At 47.0% G+C, this 14,831-nt stretch overlaps 1 protein-coding gene across 2 annotated transcripts in view; it reads left to right on the top strand.

Annotated features, from left to right (window-relative positions):
* LOC144100553 (uncharacterized) overlaps window positions 1–14,831 on the top strand; it is a 153,306-nt gene that overhangs the window by 92,603 nt on the left and 45,872 nt on the right. Inside the window, exon 1 of one of the 2 annotated variants that reach the window (XR_013307725.1) lies at window positions 13,299–13,328. The exons of the other annotated variant lie outside the window; for it this stretch is intronic. The gene's annotated coding sequence lies outside the window, so the exon portion shown is untranslated. Of the gene's footprint in view, window positions 1–13,298; window positions 13,329–14,831 lie in introns of those variants that run through there. 2 annotated transcript variants of the gene reach the window in all.

The following is a 14,831-nucleotide window of genomic DNA, read 5'->3' as shown; positions in this document are numbered from 1 at the left end:
AAACAAGTCCTATCGGAAACCTAGCGTTTTCGTGAGAGTACCTTTAGCATATTCAGAGATCGAGGAGCTTTCTTTTTGAGTGTGTTTATGTGTGGTAGGAATGTGAGCTTTTTGCAAAAAGTTATTCCCAGAGAATTGTGCTCTTCATTAACTGGTAGTGTGAATTCATTTAGATACAAGGAGAAATCAGAGTGCAATCCTCTTCTAAGCGAGAACAGAACAGCTACTGACTTTTGCGTAGAACACTTAAAATAATTTTTATCTGCGCATGTTCTTAGTCTATTTACTATCAGCTGTATTTGCCTCTCACACGATGTAACGCTACAGGATGTGCAAGCAATCTGGAGATAGTCGACTTTGACTGAATACATGATCGACTTAGGAATTATTTTTGCTAGGGAATTAGTTTTTACTATAAAAAGCGTGCTGCTTAAAATGTACCCCTGAGGCTCGCCGTTCTCTTGAATGAAGTTGTTAGAAAGAGTGGCACCCAGGCTTAATTCAAAGTGAACGGTTGGACAAAAAGTCACTCAAGCATTTCAGCTTCCTACCGCAGATGCCGAGGTCTCCAAGGTACCGCAGTATTCCAAACCTCCATGTGGTGTCATAGGCTTCTTCTAAATCGAAAAATACCGCAATGCAGCGTCGGCTGTGCATAAATGCTTCTCGGACAGCGTTCTCAAGGCGGACAAGATGGTCAATTGCAGAGCATGCTTTTTAAACCTACATTAATAAATGTCTGGAAGATCACGGGATTGTAATACAAACATTAACCTAATGTTCAGGACTCTTTCAAGAGATTTGGCAAGTAGACTTGAGATGGCTATAGGCCTGTAATTGCTAGGGGAGGTAGGTACTCTTCCCAGCTGCAACAATAGTACAATAACGGCTTTTTTTAAGCCTCAAGTATCTCTATTTAAACCCATATTTTGTGCAAAAAAAATTCAGAACCGAGTTTACAGCGGGTTCGGAGAGATGGGCGAACGTTTCGTAATAAATTTCGTCTGGTCCTGGTGCAGTCTGTTTCGCGGAAGAAAGTACGCTGGTAATTTCTTCTCGTGTAATTGGGCTATTACATGCTTTGTGACCACTGCCTTTTGTCGGTAGCGTTTGTTATTTAGCTGTGTTTTTTGTTTTAAGAATGACTATATAGTGATAGGAAATAGATAGAGACAAAAAATGTTCACGTAATATATCTGCCTGTGAACCATGGGCCTGTCAGAAGAGGGACCATGAACGTAGAGTAGCGACCATCTAGTTTGTGTACTGCCTCCCACATTTTGTTCGATGTGATTTGGCTGTTTTTGGAACAAACGAAACTCTGATACGATGTTTTTCGGCACAGCGACGTATGTGCCGACCTTTGGCTTTTGCTTTTTTTAAAGTTTATAAGGTTCTCCTGTGTGTGGTATCTGCGAAATATACCCCAAGCTTTATTTTGTTGTTTTTTGTTTCTCTGCAATTTTGTGTCCACCAGACTTTATGAATGCGTCCTACTATTCCTGGAGATTGCGGGATAGCCACGTGTCCGGCAGGAAGGATTTAATTTGTGAACTTTTCGTTTATTTCATTGACATTGGGATTTTCTAGCGCAATCTTTTCTACCTTTCTTCTGTTTTAAATGTTTCCAATCTGCTAAATTCAGCTTCCAACGCCGTGGTTTTGTCGGGGTGACTGATGGTGGAATGGCAGGCAGATTTCAACTGGCAGATGATCGCTTCCAAAGGGGTTGTCTACGTAATAAGAACACAGCACACTACTAATACAGCACATACAGCACACCACAGCAGAGCACAGTAACAAGAGCACAGCACAGTAATAAGCACAGCGTCACGAACATCCAGCGGAACCGTCCAGGCACAGATCAGAGACCGCGTTCCGTCCAGAGCACGCACGAGCGACAGAGCGTTCGGCGCTCGAGCTTCGGAGTGTTCGGCGCTCGAGCTTCGCAGTGTTCGGCGCTTCTCGTCGTCTTCTTCGTTGAGCGCCAGCCTCTGAAGATTCTAAAGCCCGTGTCCAGTCTTGCATCTAAAACATCCCACTTAAATCACTAAAAACTGATGAAGAGCTAAAAGAAAAATCTAAAACGCTCATGTTTCCTGAACTAGGGGAGGAATAAGTAGGTTTACCGGTGTTCAATAACGAAATAATGTTGAATAGTATGAGATCCTCTACGACCTCTGCTATCGGCTTTCTCACTGCCTCCCCCCCCCCTCCCCCCCCCCCCCCCGATAAAAACAGCCTGCATTAAATTCTCCAACTACCAAGTATGGCTTCGGTAGTTGTTCTAAAAGGTTCTCTAAATCATGCTGTGGTACTTCGACGTGTGGCTGAATATATATCGAACAAAGTGCAATGGTTTTGTAAGAAGCCCCAGTGGCTGCTACCGCTTCGATTTTTAAGTTTGAGCTCGCGAGCTGCTACTCCGGGTTGCACAATGATGGCTACGCCTCCCTAGAGTCTGCTCGCCCCCTCTCGGTCACAGCGGAATACAGTATATTTCTTTAGCACTTCTGTCTGCTGAGGACATAAATTGGTTTTTTGCGCTCTTGAAGCAACAGGAGAAATTGTGTTGTGTGTCACACAACATGTTGTGTGTCGAACAGATTATCCGCTTGAAAATAGTATAAGTATAGGAAAGGCGAGCAGTATATCGAACTCCAGTGTGCCTGTTACTCCATATATAGAATTGCGCGAGTTCCCGCCTAAAAGTTGTAATCCTCCTAACTGTACAATTCGCTCTTCGCGCCCGTACATGGGTCGGCTTTGCGGATTTCAACACCTTCTGGCAGGGCTCGCGCTGTGAAACTATTTGATGCGGCGACCGCGTCGAGTGCTACAAGTTACCCGTGGTTTTATCTACACAATTTTCACGCCACATCACTGTCAAGAGGTGACCGCGAGCTTAATAGCTAAAGTCCAGCTGCAGCTCTCGCTTGAAGTGCTTTGCTGCTGCAGGTATTGCGCAAGACATCTGAACCTAAATTTTAAGGAGATTCTATTTAGAGTGCACTAGTAGGTGGAGTGAAACCCTTATGATAAACAGAAGCTAGTCGCAACGGACCGTCCGCTGCGGTTTTGATGCCAAGCAGGTTAGGTCGAGAAGCTTACTAGGCCTCGAAAAGTGCTACGTAGAGCCCGTCCAACGCTTGGAATTGCTGAACCTGAGACATTTCACAAGCAGCCGCGTGGAACAACGCTTTTTTTCTTAATCCTCCAACACATCTTTCGACATACGCGAAACCCAAGCGATGTGCGTAAGCTGGCGTTATGAGCACAATGTGCTCGAAAAAAAGAAAACATGCTGGAAAGCATTGTGTTTCTTCTCGTGTTTCTGCGAGTGGTTTGGTGCTGGGGCCGTTGAACAAAACGAGTACCTGATCCCGGCGATTGACGAGTTCTGAGTCACATTATCTAATGGCGCCGTTTGCGGCGGGCGAAGACAATTCAAAGCCCTCTTTCTCTGTAACCTGTAGCGCATGCTGGCCTTGACTATAACCGATTATATACGATGTAAATTTTTCGTCTATGTGACGTAGGTTGTAAGCACACTTAAATGATTCTCCCCTGCATCGGAGGCTGACAATCCTATTCGAAATTCGTATCAGTTCTTTTTACCTTCGAAAACACCCCGGTGTCCGCAAAAAATTTGCTTGAATGTCGCTGTATCTAAGCCAGATGTTATTCGCATAGAATTTTAAATTTTCAAGCAGCCTGATAATTACTGACTCTTTTGTGGTCGGGTTCACGAAATAACCTATTTGCTTTCAAGGCAATTTGGAACGATAGTGAACTACTACCAAATTTGGAGGCCTGAACATTCCCACAAAGTTTATCGCTCTTCTAAATAAAACATATGCTTCATGTTATCTTTTGCAGCAGAGTGGTAACATTGCATCTAGTTTTAATGATATTGCTACGAGCAATTCGAAGGAGAACCTCTGGAGACGAGACGTAAAACTGTGGCGGTCCCTAAGTGGTCAGAGCGGGCGAGCGAGAGAGAAACATCTTTCTCCACGGATGCAGGCGCTTTTTCTTCTTCTTTCACAGTGGCACGTATCGCTGCCCCCTCTTCTGCAGCATCGCCACGATGCGGCTAGGAGAGAAATATCAGCCAAATACAGCTGCAGTGAACCACTGTTCCATCAGGGAGTCTGTCGTGGTAAGGCTTCATGCGAACAATGTGCACGACTTAAGTACGGTGCGACCGGCATGATGAGCAAGCCGCTTGGACGGGAGTAACTGCATACGTCACATCACTGATGCGGCGCACTACTTCGTAAGGGCCGAAGTATCTTCGCAGTAACTTTTCAGAAAGGCCGCGGCGACGAACAGGTGTCTACACCCACACCAAGTCGCCATGCGCGTAACTGACGAAGCGGCGTGTGAGGTTGTACCTAGCGGCGTCAGTCTCCTGTTGGCGGTTAATTCGCAGGCGTGCCAATTGCCGCGCTTCCTCAGCACGCTGAACGAAGGTGTCTGCGTCGAGGTCAGCGTCGGAGTCGCAGTAGGGGTCAGCGGGCAACATAGCATCCAACGGAGCGGTCACTTGCCGACCGAAAACAAGCTGAAAGGGGGTCAGTCGGGTTGTCTCCTGCAGGGCGGTGTTGTAGACAAACGTTACGTATGGAAGAATGGTATCCCAAGTTCGATGCTCAACGTCAACGTACATAGAAAGCATGTCGGCTAGAGTGCGGTTGAGTCGCTCTACCAATCCGTTTGTCTGTGGGTGATAGGCCGTAGCACGTCGATGGCTGGTGTGCGTCAGAGTCATCACGGACTGGGCTAAGCGGGCAGTGAAAGCAGTTCCCCGGTCAGTAACAAGAACGGCGGGGGCTCCATGACGCAGGACAATGTTGCGTACGAAGAACTGCGCCACTTCAGCAGCAGCTCCTTTGACAAGAGACGTGGTCTCAGCGTACCGTGTCAGGTAGTCGGTGGCAACGACGATCCAACGCTTTCCAGATGAAGACTTCGGAAAAGGGCCAAGGAGATTCATGCCCACTTGGTGAAAAGGAAACTTCGGTCGTTCGGCGGGGTGGAGAAATCCGGCTGGTTTCAACGGAGGAGACTTACGACGTTGGCAGTCGCGGCATGCTTTTACGTAGGCCCGTACTGATGGGAGTAACCTGGCCCAATAATACTTCTGCTTAATGCGCGCGAGTGTACGACTTACTCCCAGATGGCAGGCGGAGGGTTCATCATGACAGGCACTCAAAATCTCTGGCCGCAGCTTTGATGTTACGACAAGCAGGAACGCTTGTATGTTGCTGGCAAAGTTGCGCTTGTAGAGAACATGAGATTGTAAAGTGAAGGTGTGGAGCCCGCGACGAAAAACATGCGGGGTGCGAGCGTCGACGCCTTAGAGGTAATCGATAAGCGGCGCGAACTCCGAGTCCGCCCGCTGAAGCTGTGCCATTTGGGTGGTATTAATAGCGCCCAGGAAAGGAAAATCATCGGTGTCCAAGCGTCCTGAGGGGTCTTTGAGGCTTGCCAGCCAGCATAAGCAGTGGTGGTCGCTTTCCACACTGAAGGGTCGCCTGTAGAGGTACGGCCAGAACTTGCTGATAGCCCATATCACTGCAGGGCGCTCTTTCTCCGTCGTAGAATAATTTGTCTCGGCGCGCGTAAGTCTTCGGCTGGCATAACTGATGACCTGTCCTGCACCTTCTTGCCACTGGATCAGTACCGCACCAAGGCCGACATTGCTGACATCAGTGTGTATGTCCGTGGCAGCGTGTTCATCGAAATGGGCGAGTATCGGAGTACGTTGTAGATGGTTGCGAAGCTCGACAAATGCAGCCCCTTGGTCGCTTCCCCACACGAAGGGCGTGTCGTATCGAGTCAGTGAGTTTAACGGTTCGGCGATTTGCGAGAAATCTTGAACAAAGCGCCGATAATACGAGCACAGACCCAAAAACCGGCGAACGGCCTTCTTGTCACTTGGGCGTAGAAAACCTGGGACGGCAGCGGTCTTGTCAGGGTCCGGGCGAACACCTTGTGAGCTGACATGACCAAGAAAGCGCAGTTCTTCAAAGCCAAAATTGCATTTCTCGGCTTTGATGGGGAGTTGTGCGCATTTGAGTGCTTGTAGCACAATGCGCAACCCCTCCAAGTGTTAGTCAAACGTGGTCGAAAATATAACGGCATCGTCCAGATACACCAGGAAGGACTGTCACTTCAAGACGGAGAGAACAATGTCCATCATGCGTCGGAACATGGCCGGTGCTGAGCACAGACCAAATGGGAGCACCTGAAACTCATAGTGGCCGTCGGGCGTCACGAAAGCTGTCTTCTCCCGGTCTCTTTCGTCCACTTCGATCTGCCAGTACCTACTTTTAAGATCTAAGGACGAGAAGTATCGGGCGTCCCGCAATCGGTCGAGCGCGTCGTCTATCCTGGGCAGTGGGTAAACGTCCTTTTTGGTCACGTTATTAAATTTTCGATAGTGAACACAGAAACGCAGAGTGTTGTCCTTTTTTTTTGACAAGAACCACAAGCGATGTCCATGGGCTGGTGAACGGCTGAATGACATCGTCCGCGAGCATTTTGGCAACTTGATTTTGAATGGCTTCTCGCTCCATCGGCGAAACAGGGTAGGGCCGCTGGCAGACGGGTCGCGTAGTCGCATCAGTGATGATACGGTGCTTGGCGAGTGGAGTGCGGCTGACCTTCCAACACGTAATGAAACAGTCCGCAAAGTTTGCCAAGAGGTTCGACAGAAGATCCTTCTGAACATGGCAAGGCCGGATTTATTTTGCCTGGCTGAAGAGCGCGGTGTAGGCCAGCATTCTCTGGAGTGGGCCCTCCCACGGTGCACAAACCTGGGACCTCAGCAACGTCGTGAAGGAAGGCAATAACCGTGCCTCTGACGAGGTGCTGATATTCTTTGGAAAAGGACGTTGGTACGGCTGTCACGTAGTTGGACGAGACCTCGGGCAACAACGACGCCCCGCTCAAGCAGCAGTGGAGTATGGCCATCTGCCAGGCCCTCGTAGTCGTGGAATAGGTCGTCCCGCACGGGCACCAGGACACCGCACCGCGGCGGCAGCGTGACGTCATTCTGGACAATGCGCAGAGCGCTGCTGCAAGGATCTCGGGAGTCAAAGCGGGCCACGGCCTGTTTGGTCGAGAACGTGACACGTGCGTCCGAAAAGTCAATCACAGCATCGTTCGCCTGCAGAAAGTCGATCCCCAGAATAAAGTCTCTGGAACACCCAGAGAGCGCGACAAATTCACCAACGTATGTGAAACCACAAATTCCAGCCCTAGCCGTGCACTTGCCAACAGGGGGAATTAAGTGGCCACCAGGGGTGCGCATGAGAGTCCCGGTCCACGGTGTCAGAACCTTTTTAAGGTTTCCATCAAAGGCACGGATCATAACGGAATAATCAGCACCGGTATCGAGCAGCGCGGTAACTTCAGTGCCATCAATTGTCACCCACAAATCAGATGCACCGTGTCGGGTACTGTCGCTGCCTCTCTCTGTCCAGGTATCGTCGGCTCGATGGTTCCGCGATGCAGGATCTTGACACATCTCGACGTGAGCGGCCTTGCCAACAGAGGTCGCTGGTGTTAGTTTTCCCGACGAGGACTGGGCGAGCGGCGGCCAGCGGAACTACTCTGGCGGTCGGGGCTGGACGCAAGATAGCGGAGAGGAGAAGGCGAACGGGACTGGCGCCTTCCAGAGTACACACGGTTCTGGCGCGCCCAGAGATGCTCCGCAATCTCAGGGGGTCGTTCACCGTTCTGAGGACAAGGCGCGTCAGGACGTAAACCGCGAAGACCCACTTGGCGGCACGGACAGGCTCGGTAGAGATGATTGGGCTCCCCACAGTGGTAGCACAGAGGCCTACGGTCCGATGTACGCCACAAATCTGACTTCCGAGGACGTGGCTGAGCTGTAGCAGGGGCAGTTGCATAATATGGGGTGGTGCTACTGACAGCAGACGTCGAGTGAACAGCGGAGCCAGGTGCGGTTGCGTGACATGTGCCAATGCTGCTCATGGCAGGCGTCGGAGTAGCGGGACTGTAGCCAGCCGAGCGACGCACAACGGATGCATATGTGGGTCGGGCATCGAACTGGGGCCGCGCTTCGGGAACAGGAGGTGCCTGCGCAACCTGCCGCACTTTGTCCCTGACGACTTCTGTCAGCGTTGCCAGGGGCCCAGGCGCAACCTGGGGCAGACGGAGCCATTGGAGTTCTTCCCGGACAGCTGACCAAATCAGTGACCGAGACGTAAAACTGTGGCGGTCCCTAAGTGGTCCGAGTGCGCGAGCAGGACGAGCAGGAGAGAAACATCTTTTTCCACGGATGCAGGCGCTGTTCCTTTTTCCACAGTAGCACGTATCAATATGCACTACAACGTCGACCGGGGAAGTAGTGGGATATTTGTTATGCTAGACAAAAAAACCCAAGATTGCAATGACAATAACACTACCGTCCTTCGCTTCGGCAGCAATGCTTAACTGGCAAATAAATGCAATTGTTACTAGGTTTTCATATTGAAAACCTAAAAAAATAACGAATGTTGCTTCATGTTTGTACTGAGCAGCCGAAAGCGATTGCTATTACTTGCGGTGAAGGAATTATTTGAGAGTAATTATTTTACTTATTGATTGCTAATTATTGGGCAGCCACTATGGCTCAGTGGTTAGGGCGCTGAGATCATGAGCTTGAAGTCCCAGGTTCAATCGTGGCAGCGGCGACCGCACTTCTTTGTACGCAAAGCACAATAGGAGTCTGTGTGCTGCGGGAAATCAAGAACCGCTTAAAGAAACTGAGAATCTGCATTGAATAGCTCAATTATCGCACCGGCACGTTTAACAATGCAATTCACAATCTTCATCACATGCAATAAAACTGTCACTGTTTGTGTCAGGTGTATTGGAGCTCACGGTGATGTTTAAGAGGATAACCACAGAGAAATCGCTGCTTATCTGTTACTATCGAATACATTCATAAAACGGCTGTGAAACACATTAGCGACATAAGTAAAAAAGAAGTAATTTGAGCATCTAATTTGGAGACAAGCAGAACAGCATCTTAACTCTCAATTCTAGGCATTTCCCGTTGATTGCAGCGCCATTACTGGATGGTATCAATTCTGGAAGCTTTAAAGTGCAGAGAACTTCCATGCCATACAACTATCTAGATTAAGCCCATATTCTCTTTCTCGCTCCGAGGTTTCATTGTGACTAGCTGCCCTAATTTTCAAGCCCGCAAACCGTGCGTGCTCCTTGAAAGCAAAGCCTGCTTTTGGAAGGTCTTGGCAAATATCGCTCGCAGGTTTTTCTGCTCTGACGAAATGCACCTTTGAACGCTGTGAAAGGTGCAGAGAAAGCTCTATATGACCAAACGCACGTGCCGCAAGCCCAAGACAGCTGTTTTATTTTCAAACCAACGTCATCGCAGCCTTAAAACAAGGCCTACGAAGTAGCGAGCCTGAGCTTGCTATCTTTCCGCTCCGGCAAAATGGAAACGGCAGTGCGAAAAGAATTAAACAAGGAAATGTATAGACTGCCAAGTAAAGAACACGTGTGTAAAAAAACAAGCGCACAACGCCTGTATTGCGGAATTTTCGCGCGGTTTCTTCACTTTTGCGTTCTTTCTTGCGTGACATATCGATAAGCTGAGCCGTCGATAGTTCGTGAGTTCCTTGTTTACATATACAGGGTGTTTAAAAATACTCAATACAGATTCTTCTTTCAATTTCTGAAAAAAGATACGTCTTTGCGGTCTCTACAGGTTTATTATAAGGCATGGGGGACATTTTTTACGTGATAGGTTGTTTTGAAAAGAAGAGTAGTTTTAAAAATAAACTGAACATATTGTTACGTGACGGCAAGCCGATGGAGACCGGACTACATGACAGCTGGCAACGGAATGATGCAACAGCCGTGGGAAGGAAGGAAGGAAGGCCTCAGACGTTGCAGCCGTGGGCCTAGCGCGAGCGCTCCGTGCAGCGCCACTGCCCACTTTGTCGTCTACTAGACCGTGACAATAGTGTGACGAAGAAGACGAATCTGGCAGTGGCATGGTACGGAGCGCTCGCTTTAAGCCAGCGGCAATTGAATGAACTCATTGCCAGCAGTCAACCCGTCTCATTCTTCGGGTGGCCGTCAAGTAATAATATCATAATATTTGGTTTTAGGGCACAAGATGATATTGAGTAATTAAAGGGTTGCATAGAAGGGGAACAATGTTTATAAAGTATTCCAATCATCATCGTGCTTCGAGATGTAAAGATTAGAAAATATGCGTTTAACAGCTCGCTAAGCTGGCTTTCCGCCGTTGCTTGTTGATAAAATGACCTCGCTGCATGTGGCATTATAAAGAAAATCACGTGCACATCATCTTCGTCCTAGAAGAAGTAAGCTGTGGCTTACTTCTAACGCCGTTTTATCAATATGCAACGCGGGTAAGCGACTTCAAGTGACCTACATTAAAGCGCTCTTTTCAGGTTCGTTATCTCAACCCATGATGCTGTTTTTGAAATTTTAAAATTTTTGTCCCCCTTCGATTTTTATGGATAGTATAATAATGCTCCCTAAGACTAAAAAAAAGCCAGTAAATTTTAGTGACTAGTTTTTTCATTGCACTTCATTGCATAATGTTGTATTTCGCGTAACATAAAACCGCAAACAATGCCCAGAAGTTTCTTTCACAGGTTCATGGAGAAAAATTTCTTTGTGTATAAATTGAAACACCCTTTATAGAAGGTTTAAATCAAAGTCAAATGAGGTCTTCGCTACGCCGTCAGCCAGTTGTGAAGCTGCGTCAAGCATTATTGCAGGGAGTAATGCGAGAAATCTCCGCTGGTTGCGACAGTTACATGCGCACTACAGAAGCACGACCGAACAGCCGGCGCTGTGAAAACAGACGTGATATTTCCTCGCATATTGCTGTGCGCATAGAGTTCCGGAACGTCTGTGGCAAATCCCGAAAGCGGGAAAGTAGGTGTGCATAGCTTTTCGTCGAAAAATGCCTACCATAAAGAGATGGATATATATAAAACTCAAAACTGGTGCAAAACCGAGCACCCCTTCTTTCGTCATTTTCATTGGTGATTACTACATAAGTTTTCTTGATTATGATAATCTCTGGATCTCCGTAGATATCAACATGGGCAAGAATACAACAGATGAATGTGTCCGTGGTTCCGTCGTGCCTTTGTTTCGCGTGTTCTATCTCTCCCGCAATAAAATTGTATGGAACGTGGCTCCCCCTAATTTAAGTGCACTGTGTTGGCCTGCGCTATTTAAATTTTCTTTGTTTTTTTCCTATATGACCAACTGCCCTTTTTTTGCAGTGAGAAGGTGGGGGTTCACTTCTTTTGCGGGAATCGGTGAGGAGAGCTGCGGCATGAGCGCTGGACCCCGAAGCAGAGCAGCCCTTTTCGACTCAACGACTGAGGCTCGGATGTGGGACGGCTCCCTCCGCGAAGTTTCTTGGCTGGGAGGTTTCTGCACGTGTTCATCTCTTGTGTGTGAGTTTGTTGCGTTTTCTGCGCGTATTTGTGGGTTCTAATTGCGAGCGTGTCAACTTTGAAACAAGGCAAGAATACCTTTTCTGTGGCCCAGGGCCAGGACATGAAACGGAGGAGACCAGTGTGTGTCTGAATGCCAGCCCGAATCGTTGCGCCAGCGATGAGTGGAGCGATGACCTCAAAGCTTGCGTAATCAGGGTAGTATATGTTCTGTAAATGTAATACACTTGTTAACTGTCTTTTGCTGTACGTCTTTCTACCAATTTACATTCGTTCCTCTATTAATTGCGCGATTAAGCTAACAATATACCAGGCGTTTCGCGGGCATCAGCAAAAAAGTGATGATGGCTGAATAGGTAGACGCTTGACTTATTTGCGATTATTAGTTTTAAACCATAACATTATTATACCTGGTTAAATTACGAGGTTTGTAGATGGTGGTTTGTAATAGCGTTATCAGTGTTTAAACTTAAATGTGATTACCCTCCGCGCTGTGGCTGAACAGAGTTTAGCTATCTAGACTGGTCACTTGCACTGGAGGGATGTCTCTGCTTGCAGACGGTCACGATCGGCATGCATTTTCGCACAATGTAGCCAGAGTTTGTTGGGCTACAGTACCAAGGGTAATTGTGTATTCGAAATTCGAAAAATTTATAAGGGTATTATTAACTAGTGGCTACAAATCTGTAATTGAAACCATTTCTCTAACAGTGACAGTTAAATTTCAGTTTTTAAAAATGGGTGAACCGGGTAACTAGTAAACATTATTGATATGTTTTCTGATGTCCGCCGACACTGGTGGCATTTTGCCACAGAGGCCTTCTTCATTACTCAAAAAGCCTATATTTAAACGATAGTGACCGGCTTTCCTAATCACCTGGAATATTATACCTCAACATTTCCGTGGCTTTTGTTCATGCGTGAGAAAGCAATAAACTATAAGTACTTTGCTGCTTCTACAATTATGCTTCACCGGAATTCTTCTAAAACCCTTCTACGTGACGTCTTCGTACCTTCCATGTGGCTCTCCAGCTAATGAACAGTAAACTAAGCTAACGATTTCAGCGTATGGCCGTTGGAATTGTCGTATAAGAAAACAAATGTTGAAAAAGATTACTGGCTTCTTTTATACATCTTACGTCTCCGCATTAACGCCTAGCAGGACCAGCAGCCACAGTGGCTGAATATGAAACAAGTCAGGTTATCGGAATATTTTGCGCGCACCATTATTTTTGTTACTCATCTTGTGAGAGTTCTATTAAAATAGCCCGAGTTATGTCTAGCTTATTTCTAGGACAGTTCCTACTTGTCAATGGTAGTGAATTCTCGCTTTCCTCGTCATTTAGTTTCAAAATAATTTTCTGGGACACAGAAATCAACCGCTTTAAAAGAAAACTTTTTCGAGTAGTCTATGCAGTGCAAAATACGAGTCGAAACGGGACGCTAGTGAAAGCTCATCTGCTCGAGTAGGCATTCGATAAGGTATGGTCGCATTGTGGTAATGGCAGTTGTCACAGCTGCCGACTTAGAGCTCTATGTCTGCGCCCTGTAGACCATTGTTACTGCATAACGCACTCAGAAGCCCCTGAATGACGTGAACTACTTCGTGCGGTATAAAAGCTTTTTAATACTACTTGTGCTTCCCTCTTGGGGCGCATTCACACTAAGGCCGTCACAAAGAGTGTAGTTCAACAGCAACGATAAAAGAGCCGGGAAATGCTGGCGACTTTTGTCGTTGCAATTGACATCATAAGTGTGCTCTCAGGGCTTTCTTTGGTGAGCTCTCAGGAGTCTGGAGATCTACACTATGAGATGGAACAACCGCCGAACATCACAAAGGTAAGGTATGAATAAATTCGGAAATTCTTTCTTTTTACCTTGTAGGTATATCTTAACTTCAATGTGTACCGTTTTCATGGCTTCTGGTGTTTATGGCTTTTAGACGTTGCCGTTCTTTCAGCATATACTCGTCTTATACTCCCGCTTCGTTATACAAACGGTCACAAATGTTTCAAAATCTGATTGACGTCTGCAGTGAATGTAGTAGTGGTCATGTGATTTCCTGTGATGATGCATCCGCGAGTAAGTGAGCTAAGCGGATTTTGGCGTGGATGTCTGAGGGTACCGGTAATTTCGCGGCTAAAAAATCGCTGTCGCTGTTCACCTGTGCGGCGGATATTTCGACATTTTCTTTATACCTGCACAAGAGGGCTGATAGTAATCATCAGCTTCTTAGAAGGATTATCAACAAGTTTTCTGTTAAGGACTGCTAGCAGCCTTGTCAGCTTGTTAAAGCAGCGGTTCCCTTTATTGTCACCACGGACTTCATGCTTGATAAGAAATGCATCATATAAGTGCATGACCCGCAGAACATGAAAAATTATCGAGGCATTAAACTTACTTTTCTCCAATCTTGCCTCTGAATCACATGTGTTTTCATAATTTCAACGGGTAAGTGGAAATATTTACATTCGCATAAGGACTTGTAAACCGTGTCGTGTGTAGATAGTTCCCAGTATGGCATACCGTCCCTGCCGTGAATCTCTGACTGAATTCTAATAAGGATGGTGAAAAATGATAGTGCTCGTTATGAAGCGGACAATTAAAACTTCAGCGTGTGTTCCGGCAACGTTCTCTTCTTTTGTGTATATCCCAAAGGAATCGAAGTATTCGTATAAGAATATAGATAGCGAATGCACTCGATTCACTACCATTAAGTTGAGACATAGAGCGTAAACTTTTTAACAAGCATATGTCGAATTATGCGCCCACACACAGGTGCATGCGCCCACTCACAGGTGTGCAAGCGCTGACGGAGCGCGACACCATAGGCGCAGGTGAGATGCTTTAAACAGCAATCTTACTACCGAAAATTGGGTGTGCTCTAGGAGAAATGCCAGCCATGTCCTTTCTACAATCACCATGTTTCAGAATCCTTCATCCCTCTGTTGTTTCCCTGAGTTGTGTTGGGTTGATCGTGCGAGCAAAAGCTTATGCTGTAGGAATTTGAAAGGGTTACCCCTTTTAACAACACCTATGCTCTCGGACGTCCCTTACACGATTAAATGATAGCCATAGATTTGTCCCGTTGCAAACAAAACAGCGGCCACGTAAATCCTGACCGAATAAATTGAATGCATTGTGGAGCGACCTGGTGAACTCGGATGCAAGTAGATATACAACTCTCTGTAATAGGTCTCCTTCTAGCATTTGTACGTCTCTGTTGCGCAACGCATATGCATGCCTCTTATTTTACGCGACCACATTTGTTAATGACCGCTATTGCTGCATGAGTGTATTTGGAAGAGGCACTAAGTCACAGCTATGTCACTTCATCAGCAC

Source organism: Amblyomma americanum, chromosome 8, assembly GCF_052857255.1.
Source record: "Amblyomma americanum isolate KBUSLIRL-KWMA chromosome 8, ASM5285725v1, whole genome shotgun sequence".
In the NCBI taxonomy this organism is placed as follows: domain Eukaryota; kingdom Metazoa; phylum Arthropoda; class Arachnida; order Ixodida; family Ixodidae; genus Amblyomma; species Amblyomma americanum.
The sequence above is the reverse complement of the archived record's forward strand: the minus strand, read 5'-3'. Positions and strand labels throughout refer to the sequence as shown.